General features: G+C 39.0%; 1 pseudogene; it reads left to right on the top strand.

Annotated features, from left to right (window-relative positions):
• The window catches only part of LOC141568867 (dynein light chain 1, cytoplasmic-like), an 87,547-nt pseudogene extending 73,578 nt beyond the window's left edge, over window positions 1-13,969 (top strand).
• The last annotated feature ends 1,089 nt before the right edge of the window (window positions 13,970-15,058 follow it).

Genomic DNA, 15,058 nt, shown 5'->3' with positions numbered 1-15,058 from the left:
AAACCATCAGAAAATCCCATTGACTAACATTCAAAATATATCCAGGATCCAGCATTTCCGCCCACCTCCTCCTCTGCCTCTTAATTCAAGTCACTATCATTTTTTTTTCTTAATTGTGGTAAAATATACGTAAAATTCACCATGTTAACTCTTTTTAAGCATACAAGTCAGTGTAATTAGGTACATTCACAATGTTGTGCAACCATTATTACTATCCTTTTCCAGAACTTTTTCATCATTCCACACAGAAATCTGTACCCATTAAACAATAATTCCCCGTTTCCTACCAGCCCGACAACCTCTATTACACGTTCCCTTTCTATGAATCTGATTATCCCAAGTACTTCATATAAGTGAAATCACCCAATATTTGTCCTTTTATGTCTGCTTATTTCACTTAGCATGTTCTAAAGGTTCATCCACACTGTAGCAAGTATCAGAATTTCATTTTCCTTTCTAAGGCTAGATGACATTCCATTGTACATCTGTATCACATTTTGTCTATCCATTCATCTATTGATGGATGTTTGTTTCAACCTTTCAAAGGTTGTTTCAACCTTTTGGCTGTTGTGAACCGTGCTGCTCTGAACCTTGGTGTCCAAGAATCTGTTTGAGTCCTGCTTTGATTCTTTGGGGTACACATCTAGAAATGAAATTGCTGGATTATATGGTAACTCACTTCTATTCTCCAAACTTGACATGCACATTTCTGCCTCAGGACCTTTTCACTGAATGTTTCCTTAGCCTAGATAACCAAATAGCCACATGGGTCCATCCATAATTTCCTCAAGGTCTCTGCTCAGATATAGCCTTACCAGAGTTGCCTTCTTTACCTCCCCATCTAATGTTGCCACAAATAGACACACACACATCCCAATCATCTCTTAACCTATATTTTTCCGTCGACTTTATTTTTCCATCTTCTTAACCTATATTTTTCCATAGACCTCATTACATCTACACATGTATTTGTTGGTTTGTTTATTAATTGACTGTATTTGCTCACTAGAATGTAAACTCCCTGAGGCCAAGGCCATCATATGTTTGTTGCTGTGTTCCAAGAGCCTCGAAGTAGGCTCAGCAGAGATAGGTTCTGTGGCTGATAGAGACAGAAAAGACAAGTAACCGTGGCTGATGCTTTTGCACTCATTACCCCTCCCTCTGCTCTGAAAAGATGCTCTGTGTTATGTTTGAAGGATCCTGAGCATCAGGGATCCTGGCCATTTGCAATCAGCGATGGGCTCACAGGAAACTCTGATCTTCCCAATCATCTCGATTCTCCTTTCTTTGGGAATAATGGGGAAGAAGGGCAATAGGACAATGTTTTTCAATAACTTATTTTTCCTCATTGCAAAAGTAACCCATGTTATGTTCCTTCTATAAAATGTAGGGAATCTAGGTAAGCACAAAGAGAGCATTTTAAATCACCCATCACATCCTCATCAAAAGGAATTATTCTTAATGTTTTCATGCATATCCTTCCAGTCTTTTCTCTACCATTATTTTTTTTTCTAATACTGGAATCAAAAATACATGTTTTTCCCACTAAGTGTTATGTATCACAAGCAGCTTGGTCCCTAAATGTTCGCCTGCGACATCATTTTTGGTGGCTGAGAAATATCCACTAAGTGGAAGTAGCATAATGAAAACCTGCATATTGGGCATTTACATTGTTTCCAGTTTTTCTGTATTATCAGCAGTATAACATCGTTAAAGCTCAATCTTGTGATCTGAAAATGTCCTTATGATAAATTCCTAGAAGGGGAATTTTGGGGTCAGTGGCTATGCAGAGTTCTAAAAATCTTTCACATATGCTGTCAATTTACACTCCCCCAGACAGGGCAGGAGAATATATGCTTTATGAGTGTCTGAGAATTGCTGTTGTCACCTACAGCTACCTGGGTTGCTCAGGGGCATAAGCAGAACCTACTTCTGGAGTAGGTTCGTGTGGATGGATGGGAGGAGCATAACCAAAAAGGTTAGATTAGAGGAAAAGGGCGCTAATGGGAACTGGGGAGGGGAATATAAAAATAGACTTTACCTTCTTCAGAGTCTTTGCCCTGGACTGACCGAGGTGGGAAACAATAGTATTGCAGGGGCAGCCCATTTTAAGGGTTTTTTACTACATTAGTTTGCCCTCAACAAAATAATTAATATTAATTTCCATGAAAGCACTGATAATGCTTGGTTTTTCTAAGCTATGGCTTAACACTTTGTGACACAGCAATTCAAAGATTGCTTCTGAGTTCAGATTATTTCAGTGTTTTGTATTAATGGATTTATAGCTGTTTTTATCTCTGGAAAATAGAGGCACACTAAACACAATAGAAAAATAACAGGACTAAGTTTAGTAACAACAGTCATGAGACTCATATTTCAATTCATTGTAATTGTTTCAAGTGTTTTTGGCCAACTTCTGGCCATATTAAATCACTGTTTTGATATTGTAACAGGACTGACAGAGAACTTGTATTAGAAGAAGAAGGGGCATTTTCTTATTCTTTGTAGTTAAATTATTAAAATTATCTGATGATATCATTTAATTACAGGAACATTTTTTAAGAAACATCCACTTTTTGAAAGTTTGTTTCATTAAAGTCTAATAATAAAATCTGTGAAATTTCTTACCTGGACATAAACTGGAATGTACTACATTTCACTGAAAGTGAAGAAGTTGGCAAGGCCAGTACCACTGTCCACCCTTGGCTTTGTAAAACTCCCACATTTTCCCCTAACACCATATATACTGTTCATGAAAAAGGCCCATGCTGACCAAGAAAGAGAGCCACTGTCATCCATACATTAAAAGTTGGTAATGATAATTTTTCTTATTATTATATGAAATTAATATCTGAAAATTCTAATATTTCTCTTTGTACCCACTTTGGAAATCACTGTTCTAAGGAAAGAGCTTGTTAGGCCTTAGAGAAATAAAATCACAATAAACATAATGTGATTTACAGTTTTCAAAGCAATTTAGGGTCTACAAAGTCTAGTCAGCACTCACTATCTCCACTCTTCACCATCAATTCTCAACTCCTCCCAAACAATCTTCCACCTTTCTAACGAAAGCCTCCTTTTTATGAAAAAAAAAAAAAAAAAAAAGGATACTTCTTAGTCTTCATCTGCCTCAATCACTCTTCAACTGTCAACATGGTTACTATGCCTTTTCTTTTTTTTTCCTGCACAAAATGTGAGGCATAATTTACTTGCCATAACACTCACTCATTTTAAACGTAAAATTCAATTCGTTTTAGTAAGTGTACAGAATCATGCAGTCATCACTACAGTCCAATTTTAAAACATTTCATCATTCCAAAAATATCCCTTGGGCCCATCCATGCCTTATTTCTTAAAAACTCCCTTTCCTTGGTCCTGTGACGGCATATTCTTAATTTCCCTATTGCCTTCTTTGCCATTTTCACCTAGACTTCTTGGCCTATCCCTCCTACTCGATCTGTATTGATACTGCTTACAGCATGGTCGTAGGTCATCTTCTCTTCTTACTCTGCACCTTTTCCCTATGCCACTCATCTATCCCATGACTGTAATCACCATCCCTTCTACATCAAAATCTATTCTCCATCCTTACCTCTTTCCTGAGCTCTAAACCATTCTGTGTTCACTTGTGTATCTGTTGTCTTCATGTGGCTGTCTCACAGGCACCTCCAATTTAATATGCCTGAAAATAAACTTAGTATTCTCTGTCTACCCCAAACCTTTTTGTCCTCCAGTGTCTCGTCTCTCAATAAAGACACTGCTAACACCTTGCACACACTAGCTCACATCAGAAAACTTGGGTGTTATCCTTAACCCCTCTCGCGCCCTAACCTACCCTCACCTCTTCTCTCCACTTCCATGGACACCTCCATCTTCCCAGAGCACCAGCATTTCTTACCTGGACACTTCTTACCTTACAGTGGACAAGCACAGGAGCCTCCTAACAGTTTCCCTGCATCCACTCTGTACACCTTCCATACTTTTCTCTAAATGCTATCAGAGGCAAATAAAAAGTTAAAGAAAATCTACTTAAAGTGTTTCAATGGTTGCTATGACTTTTAAAGTAGATTCAAACTTATTTTGTTCTTTCCAATTTTATTGAGATACAACCTAAGTGTCTATCAATGGATGAATGGATACAGAAAATGTGGTATACAATACAATGGAATATTATTTAGCCATGCTATAACATGGATGAATCTTAAAAGCATGATACTAAGTGAAATAAGTCAAAATTCTTTCCCAGAGCCTACAGAGCCCTGCATCATCAGATCTTTGATGACCCCCGCGAGTTCACATGCATGTTTTTCTTTCTTGTTCACTGAAATGCCACCACAGCCTTAAGGCAGTTTCCACTCACCAGAGGTTATTTCCTCTTTGTGAACAGTCTTCCCTGAGTCTCCCTACCTCTCACTCTTATTATCCTCAGGTCTAAGCTTATACGTCTCCTTCTCAAGGGAGACTTTCTTCCCTGACTCCATTCTTAACTTCCCTGAAATATTCCCTCATAGCACCCCCCTGATTTTTCCTTTGCAGCACTAATTACAATCTTAATTAAATAGGAGTCCATATTATTTAATATCTGTTTCCCTCCCTAGACTGTAATGGCCATGAAAGAAGGGACAATGTCAGATTTGCTTCATGGCTGCACCCTTACGAGCTGGCTCGGTACCTCACACATAGGAGGCGCTTCGTAAAAAAAGAAAAAACTGCATAGTTTCATGTAGTCCTCATTTCACTCTTGAAAGGTAACTGAGATCATTTACATTGCACAGATAAAGAAACTACTAGGGTAGGTAACTTGCCCAAGATCAACGACAGGATTTTAGAAGCATAAATAGAATAACGCATTGAGCAATTTAGAACGCTTAATCAAATCTGAGCAATGATTAATGATACTCATTGTCACTAATATTGTTCAGCTTTTAAACAAGTCTTCAAAACAAATAAAAAATTAAAAAAAAACGAAAGCAGTTAGCCTAAGGAAACAGTTACAATCGTGCATCTAATCGTTCTAACTCAAAAAATGCTTGTGAGGTAGAAATTAACATGTATTAAATGACTCCCTTCCAGGAAGGCCTAGCCCATGGCCAGTCTATTCTCTGTACAATATAAAGATGACTGATAAAAGGAATCCCTGGCTTCTCCCACTCCTGTACTCTATCACCACATACTGAATGAACTGTTATGAACCAAGGGCTCACTGGAGACTTGAGAGTACTGCATAAATAAACTGGAACGTGTGGTAGGTAGTATCTCAGCTAACAGTCAGTTTCAAAGTGTTTGTTAACTGGATATGGGAATGAGCCTTTACATGAACTTGTTCTTTCATGGTACTATTTCCCACACCACCAGTACCAGGCACCTCAACACTTCCAGCCTTTCAAATAAGAGAAGAATGTATAATAGACACAAGAATCTTTTCTAATAAGCAAACAACTAACCAATAAACCAATTAAAAAACTAATCAATCAAAGCAATGGATATTATTTAACAAATACCTACCGAGTACCTGCTATGTGTCACACAGTGTTAAAGATCATGACAGCCACATTTGTGTAATTCGTTAGAAATTACAAAATGTTGACATCTGTCTTTCCTGGTCTTTCTCTGCAGTGAGCTCTAAAACTCCAAGTGTGGCCACAGCCACTTAGTTTCTGATCCATCCCCTCTAAGGCCCACCAACTAACACAGCAACAGATTAGTGCTATGAGTTTAATATCCAGTGTGCTGAAATGAGCCCTGTATTCTCATAAGCCCACCAAGCTATGGCATTCTCTTAACTGTTAGGGGAGTAACCATATGACTGGTTCTGCCACAGGTCCTGAATAGGACCCAGGTTCTTTCACTAGACCTGGAGCCCTGCCTGAACCCCACACAAATGGAGCCTTGATGACTACACTAACACTTGCTGGTCCCCTCTCAATGAGGCTGAGACCAGATCTGCGAAAATTCCCCTTAATGCCGACCAGAGCAAGCCTTATCAAGTCACCAGCCCAGCAGGTCACCTGCAAGATTAGATGTCAGGACCAGACAAGGCTTGATCGAGCTCTGTAGTACACCAGGGTTATCACAAGAGAAAAAAAAAAAAACAAGCATCAATGCACTGAGGCCAAATCTTGCAGCTGGACCAAGGATTTTGCACATAACTACAACAGTAAAAGATACAAAAAGATCAGGAACTCAATAATACAGAAAAACAGTTTGAGTCAAAGTCAAAGTCTGTAAGATGCCAAGGATTTAATTTTGAGAGCTCATTCCTATTAGCACTGAGTTAGTGAATGGCTGGGCTAAAGACACAGGAATAAGGGGACACTGTAACTTGCATCCAAAAGAAAATGAAGACGAGTCCTGAAAACAAGATAGTGTATTATTCCCATTTTACAAATAGGAAACTGAGGCTTGAAAGCTCAGTGATTTGCCCAAAGGAGAACCCTGGTCAAGGCGGAAGATGCACCCAGCACCAAGCATAATGTCTGACTCCTAATAAGCACTTTATAAATTTTGCTGGTAGGATATAAGAATGATCCAAAACTTGAACCCTAATTTTCTGATTTATATTCTACTTGTAACTCTTGAACCTCACTATGTATAGGGTTTCACATACACTAGCTCTTCAAGGGTATTATCTACCATACCACCATTCCTCCATTAGTGCTAAAGGAAAGCCAAGTAATTCATGATTGGAGTCAGGAGGGTCTAATGCAAGCCAGCTTTGCAGAGGCAAGTTTTAAAGGAGAAACGAGAATCTACAGAAAGGTCTGCTCTTACAGTAGCAATGAATGAAAATGGGAAAATGGAAACCACCTCTTTGCATGTTCTTGAGAGAAACCAAATTTGCCTGGCTGGAGAAGGATTACAGTTTATTTCCGTGCCCCAAAGGCAAATCACAGTGAACACAACAGTGTCAACTTAAATGACTCCCCTGAAATGACAACCTCTATATAGAAGTTCTCAGCTCTGCTCTCTCTATATATGCTATCTAGTCAAAGCCAAGAGTGGAGAGCATCTATATGTTAATGCATTGAATATATTAATAATAAACATTTGTTTTGAACTCTATTTTAAATTAATAATGAGACTTTCCCATCGAGAGCTCACCAGAAGCCTTTGTTTGAGAATAGTGTTGGTGAATCATTGAGCCCCCTGTAAACTTACCAGGCACCGTACAGAATAAACATGTGACTACAGTTTACCCTTTATGTCTTTGTGTTACTTCGCTAACAGCACAGGTCTGAGAGCACAATCTTGTAAATGATAGAACAAAATACACAAAATAACAATAAAACAAGACAAAAATCTCAACAGATGGGGACATGAAAGGTTAAGGTTGACATTCCTTCTTTAAAGTAAGCCACTGTGATGAGATGAGGGTAGAAAAATGTCAAACAGAAGAGAGGTAAAACAAGTGAAATTCACCAGAGCAGCTGGCTTATGTCAAAATCTCAAACGTGACTAAGAAGGCCTTACAAGTCTAAATAAAGATAGAAAATACCAATAATTGTGCCTTCTATTTATCACCTTTCAGAGCTGGAGACGTTTGACAAACTTTAACTCATTAATCCTCACAACATGTCTGCGAGTCGAGTGGATGACAACTGGTCTACCTTGTTTCACAGAAAAATGATGAGACCCAGGGGATAGAATGAGTGGAAGTTTTTGCATGGTGCCTGTGGGACAGCCAGGGAAGAAACCCAAGCAGTAGCTAGCAATTCTAAAATCCAGACACTAAACCACAGAAACTCAGGCCCTGCAAAAGAAATGTACTATTCTAGCACCATCTAAAATCCAAGACTGGAAAGCCATTCTCTTCTAATTAGCTGCCAGGACTGCAATTCTCTGGTCTGTTCCTTGTAGGTGTCAATGAGAACTTTTCAATTTTTTAAGAGAACCCTGATGCTGTCAGTGATAATAAACATGGAACCAGAGCTTTAAGATCCTATGTCATTAGATACTAAAGATGAGGTTCATGTATTACCCTGTATCTATATTACTCTCAAGTAGTCTGTATTATTGTTCAAAATGCGTATTGTGACTTCCTGGTGGAGACTGAAATCAGGCTTGGTCTTGTGACTTGTGTGGCCCTTCTCTGTGAGAAGATTAAACATTCCTACCCTGTTGATGTCAAGCTTGACCACATAACTGCCTTTGGCCAATGAAATGTGAGCAAAGATCACTTTAGTCACTTTTGAAAAGAAGCTTTAATAATTAACACACAGTTACCTCTGGATTTCCCTTCAGCTGTGAGACCTGCAAGTGGCAGAAAGAGACTGCTCCATCAAGTCACCCCCAGTCACCTAGCTGGAAACAGACAGAGCTGAGATTTAAAGCCAGGCATTTGAGCTCCAGAACCTTTTCTCTTAACCATTATTCTCTTAACCAGCGTAATGTTATGGCCTAAAAGAATCAGAGTGAATTGTTCAATAGAAACCTTATCGTAATCAGCAGTTTCTTTCGGCACTGGAGAGAATCCTGCTGAGGCTTAGAAAGGCAATAATTAATTAAATGTTTTTATTTTCTGCATATGTCTGTTCAAGGTGTTTAGTATGCAAGAGGTGTATTTTTAATGTTACGGAGAAACCTATTTATACTTTAAGAAAAAAGGGACCAACTCTTCATCTAACAGGCTGATACCTGCCCTCAAAGGTTTCAATTCCAATTCTTCATTCCCAGCAACAAGCTGGCCAACTGACAACTTCCTAGTTCCATCTTCCTCTGAGTATGACCTTTTAATAATAGTTACTCTTCCCCAAAAGTATTCTTCTTTGTTCCTCAGTTTTTTTCTACTCTTGAAACAGGAATCCAAACTACAACTTTTGAATATCAGTTCCCACCCAATCTGCCACTTGCCGGTCTTCCCCATCTCAGTAATCAGCACCTCCATTAACCCCATTGCTCAGAACCCAAATTTGGAGTTATCCTTGACTCCTCTATTCCTTCACACTTTCATTTAATTCAGCAGCATAGACTGTCACTGTAGCTCCAAAATACATCCAAATATATGCACTAGTGCATGCATATCCCACCACTACTCCCAAACTGTGAGCATCAACACTCCCAGGGCTATTGCAGCAAACTCCTGACTGGTCTCCCTGCTTTCACTCTTGGTCTGCTACAAGCTGTTCACACAGCAGCCAGAATGATCCTTCTAAAAGATCAATGTGATTGTGCCACTCTCCTCCTCTTAACCCTCTAAGAGTTTTCCATCCAGTGGAATGAATCAGTGCCTAACAACCTGTGTGAACTCACCAAACACGAGGTTGGGAAGAGATGAAATGAGTAGTGGAAATAGGCTCCAGGACATCACTGTTCTCACCACACTTAGAAAAAATCCAGAGTCTTATTATGAATTCAATGTCCTACCCAGCCTGTTTCTCCGACCCCTCAGATCTCACTGCTCTTCTTGCTCACTGGCTCTTGCCACACAGGCCTCTTTGTTATTCTTCAAACATTCCAAGCATAAGCACATCCCAGTGACTGTTCCTCCACAGATCACAAGGTTCCCATCCTCACGTCATGCAAGACTCTGCTCAAATGCTGCTTCCTCAATATCCTCTATGATACAGGAACCCTCCCCCTCTGTCCCCTTACCCTTGGTAGTTTTCATCACTGTGTAACATACTACTATGTCTTCTATCTGTCTATAAATCCACTGGATGTAAGCTCCTTGCTGGAAAGGACATTGCTTTATGTATTGCCATTTCCCCAGCATCTAGAACAGCTCCTAGATTATAGGTGCTCAATAAGTATTTACTGTATGAATGAATACATGAATAAAGCAACTAAAATATGAATGAATCACTTAATAAAATTTTTCAAGATGAAAAGATAGGAGTATGATTCATGGAAAAGGGTTTGGGCCAAGGACCAAGCATCTGTCCTAACTGAGTCCCTAAATAGCAGTGAGACCCAAGTTATAACTGTCTTGGTCTGACAAACAACAGAAATAAAGACTGAATGCAAAAATCATGTGCAAAAGAAATTAGGCAAGGTTTAGTAACAAGGAGCTAGGAGTGCCATTGTTTTAAAGAAAGAGCAAAGTAAGGACAAAGTAAACATAATCCTGGTCCAGCAAAGAAAGTCCGTGAGTAGTGGTCAGGACAGTCAGGCACTAATCCAAGTACTGCCATCTACATGCTAAGTGATCTCAGCCAAGAGATTTCACCCAGTTTTCTAATCTACATAAAAAATCTATAAAAAGAGGCGATGAGATGTCATGGTTTCGCAGGCCCATTCTTATTGCTTAAGATAATGTAGTGGCAAGCAACAGAAACCAGCTCTAGCTATTATACCTTAGGTACCTCTCAGAATCAAGGAGAAGGCTGGAGAACCAGGATCAGGAAAGGACAAAAAGTAAGGGAGGCCTGAGAGTATCACGGCAAGAACAGAGCAATAGCAGTACAAGTATAAGCAGCTGCAGTTATAAAGTATACTGTATTTAATATGTACCAGGCACATCCTAAACTCTTAGATATTCTAACCTGTTTGATTCTCATAACAACCCTGTGAGTAAGGTACTATTAATGACTCCATTTTAGAGATAAGAGAGCTGAGGCATAGAGAGGTTAAATAACTTCCCCAATTATGGTCACTTAGCTAGTAAGGGGTTTGAACCCAGGCTATGGCTCCTGAGCCTCTGCTCTTAGACACTCTGTACCACATGACTTTTTTGATGGGTGGTCGCTTCAAGGCTCCAAGTGACTTCAGCCATTTTTCTGCCCTTGTGTTATTTCGCCAAGATTCAAAGTCGCAGGAGAGGTGGCACAATTAAAATGGTGTGGGAATCGGTGTAGGTCTCGTGCCCAGCCCTTGGCTAAGACAAGGCATGTCACTTTTCTGACAATATTCCCATGAATGTACAGAAAAGAGCAAAAGGAACTCCCTTAAAGTGAATGAGGGTGGCATCACCCAAAGCAAAGGGAATGGACCATGTCCAGCCAAATACAAAAGTCCACCATTTCATTTAATTAACACACCATTTCATTTAATTTTCTAATTAAGGTTTATAAGAGTTCCAAGATTCTTCTCATCTCACTGTGTGACTGTGATTTCCATAAAATTTCTAAGAGTCAAGCAGGAACCAGCACAGGACTCTAATGTACTTTATAAAAGAAAAAAAAAAAAAATATGAAAAATATTGAGGACTATTTCCTGACCTTTTAATGTGTATCAGAGCACTGTGCTAACAGATGAGAACATTGAAGGTTAGAAAGATGTAATGATTTGCCCAAGGTCACACCGCCAGGAGAGCTGAGACTTAAACCCCAATTTGTCAGATTAGAATTTTAATTTTCTTAGCTTATAAAATATGCTTAGCAGTCTAAAAGTTGGACTGGTCCTTTAGGTAATGGGGAAAAAAATTCTAAGCATACATAATATGCAAACTACTTTATAATAAAAAACTAAGAAGATTAAATTAAACCACAATTGTGAAAATACCTTTAGAGCCAAAAGCACTAATTATATTGACTATATTCTTATGATTAGTACAAGTATATTAAAATCACATACTGATAATAAAATTTATTGACCCATAAAGTAACCAAAAGGAGTTGCTTTTATAATAAAATCATCATAACCTTGAACTTTCTTTATAATCATGCATTTCAGGTGTGAAAAGCTCTGTGATACCCAGCCCAGGGAAGGAAAAATGGAGAAAACAATTGAAAAAAAAAAAAAGTTGAATATTGATGATGCCTCCCAGTCTCCCTCAAATCAACTGAGTTGTCCATTCACTTTAACCTTCCATTTCTCTTGCAAGGAATAAGATCAGTTCACTTGTAGAGAAGTTTTTGCAGGCAATTACACTTTACAGTTATTTCAATATTATTTTAAGAAAGGGAGGCTAATACAGAGAAATTTCTTTTCTTCTCAAAATATGGAGAGAAAACACCAAAAAGAAAGATGCAAATAAATCTATAATTAGTCTCACAGAACCACACATTTATATATTTGTGAATATTTGGTTGGGGGTGGGTATGTCTACATATATAGTATATAGCTATACAACATATAATACAACATCTATACAACATATCTATACAACATATAATAAATATGCAGGCTAGGACTTTCAGTCACAGACAGAAACCACAGGTAATCCAGGTTAAGTCATTAACTAATTACACGACTCTGGGCAAGTCACTTGATTTCCCCTTGCCCTTTGGTCCACCCCCCAGTTGGGCACTACACAGAAACTCCCTGAAAACCAGATGTTACATCAAAGCCAATATTTCCTGGAGGCCAGCCTTGCTGACTTCTTTGAAAAGCACTAAATTTAGAAGTAGCGTGCAAATAACACTGCTCAGATTAAACTCGTTTATTAGTGGTCCAGATGATAATCAAAGGCAAACAGATGGTCGCTTAATGAATGTTATTGGAAGGAAGGCATCTTTAAATAGAGCAGTTGTGTGAAAAGTTTGCTTTTTCTTACAAGTTATTTTGATAATCGTGTTAGAATGTTGGCATCTTTTCCCAGAATATAACCTTGTGGAGCCTCATAGACATGTTGAACAAGATCAAAGCTTTGGAGAGCCAATGAAAGGTTTCTCCAACTCTAATAAGCAAAATTATGCAGTTAAAATGGAGATCAAAAGCCATAACAGAAAGCATATAGTTATCAAGAGCCAGACTATATATCTTAAGGAATCAGAGATACCAAGTATACCTTGCTTTTTAGAAACCTGACATGTGAAACCAAATCTATACCAGTGCCAAAATAGAGAATGGATATTTCTTTTACAAAAGATTTATAATAAATTCCTATGACCCAGTGTATCCTAACATGTTTAAAAAATGATTTGAAATGTTTTTGTTTTGCTTTTTCAAGAAACATGCCATCCTCTTTGCTCAGCAAAAATGTGGTTAGTGGCTCTCATATCTCATTCCCTTCTATACAGAGAAAAGAATTACAAACTGTAACACATCCTAAAACAGGCAAGATAGCTTCCCACATGACTACTAGAGACTGAACCAGCATCTACTCACGTTGTTGATGTTAATTAATGTTATAATACAACTCACATTAATTGAACATTTATAAAATTCTAAGTGTCAGTCACTTTTTCCAAAAGATATTTGTCAAAACAAAACAAAACTATACACACTTACCAGTTTTCCTGGAGTACAACTGGGGTTGATAGAGGCACAGCTCTACAAGGTTATGTATCACTCAGGTTCCATTCAGGATACAGAAATCACACTAGTTATTGAATAGAGAGAAATGAATATAAACTATTCTTAACTAGAAATAAAGTTATTGACTAGGTAACTGACAGAGTATAAAGAGAACTCTAAGCAATGGTGGGTTGCCAAGTGTTTCAACCAGCTCTGTGGTTGAAGAAACCTGATTTATAGCATTTGCCAATTTCCATGATGTACATACTCCCACCATGGCAGATTTCTAGCTACCAATAGTTTAACAATTAATTGACTTGCAAAATTTCTAAGAATTTCACCATTGTCTCTCAAAAGCCAGGGTGAGCTGGCTTGAGCAGAGATAGCAACTGCAGGAAACGGCTAACAATCCTAGGACCTAGGAACAAAGAGAAGAGGCTGAAATTAATCAAAACTTAGAAGCTCGGAGGAGGAGCCCGCAGAGCTGAAACAGATCTAAGTACGGGATGCTGCTCAGCTAGCGTTGGGAAGGCGAAAGGAGGTCCATGGGCCTGAGACCCTAAAAAGAAGACACTTTTAAAAAAGAGGGGTGTGGTAGCCAGACCTTTGCAGCCGGCCAGCCCCTCCTCCAACGTATCCACGTGCTACCGAAAGGCCATAAACAATAACGCAGATTTGTTGGAGGAGATGCAACAGGACTCATGGCGTGTGCTCCTCAGGCGTTGGAGAAATAGAACAGAGGACACTGCGGCCAATATTGAGGACCTTAGGTAGTCACATGACACATGAAACCGAACACTTGACGTAGTTCTACGTAGGCCAAGTGGCCATTCTTCTGTTCAAACCCGGTTGAAAGTATGGACGATGCCACCCACACCCAGTGATGCATCCAAGAACGGCCTCCGTTGCAAACACCAGACACTGAAATCTTCAGCCTTTCCTAAGCGAACACCTCGACCTTTGAACGTTTATTGTGATGTTTCATTACAGTGCATTCCCTATACTCAGGTGGTGTTTATAAAACAATTAGCCAAACAGCTACATTGCATTTTCCTATCCCATACCGCTCCGCTCCATGTTTTCTCTCCTCAAAATGCATTCCTTTCAAAAACTAATAAATCTGTTGAAGTCTGAAAAATACGTTAATAACAGAGGTGTGGCTAGCGCTGGTGACTGAAGCAGAGCACGAAATTTGAAAGTGTCAGAGAACCTGCAAACTTGATTCAGTTCTGACTAAGGGAAGAAATGACCCTAGAGGAGTGGAAAAGCGTCCCCAGAGTGCCGCTCACGGGAACAGGAAGCCAGTCTGAAAGCAACAGGAAGTGCACCGGAAGGACCGTACCAGGTTTCCTCCTCCAGCCTCGCCGTCTCCCTCTACTGCCCCCTAATGGAAGACGAGCGGGATGGCTGCAACGCCAAATCGGATTTGCAGAGTCCCAGCCCCAACATTGCAGAGCTGGATCTAGAAAGGAGGGTTTGGAGCTGAAAGGCAACTTGTTAACTGGAATAGTTATAATCAGAAGAATAATCCGTTATGCTTGTATACTCGTTTGCAAGCTTTTAAAAACTTATTTGAAACAATAATCACCATTTACTACTAAGTGTTTACAACATGACAGGAACCATGTTAAATTTTATATACAGCATATCTCATTCCATTTTCACAATAATCCTGTAAGATAGGTATCGTTAACCTCACTTTATGTATGAATAAACAGAGGTACAAAAAGATTAAGAGACTTTCCAAAGATTACACAGACTGATGGGAACTAAATTCTTGTTAAACCTAAATCGTCTGACTTCATTTCAGCACACCGCCTCTTAGCCGCAGAGCTATCATTTTCAGTTAGGAAAGAAACCAAAACGTCAGCACCAACTTCATTTGAGGTCTACTCAGGAAGATTTATATTCCAAAGATTTATATTCTTTTTCAATTTTTTTA

Source organism: Rhinolophus sinicus, linkage group LG02 (genome assembly GCF_036562045.2).
Source record: "Rhinolophus sinicus isolate RSC01 linkage group LG02, ASM3656204v1, whole genome shotgun sequence".
NCBI classification, from domain to species: domain Eukaryota; kingdom Metazoa; phylum Chordata; class Mammalia; order Chiroptera; family Rhinolophidae; genus Rhinolophus; species Rhinolophus sinicus.
This window is presented reverse-complemented; position numbering and strand designations above follow the sequence as displayed.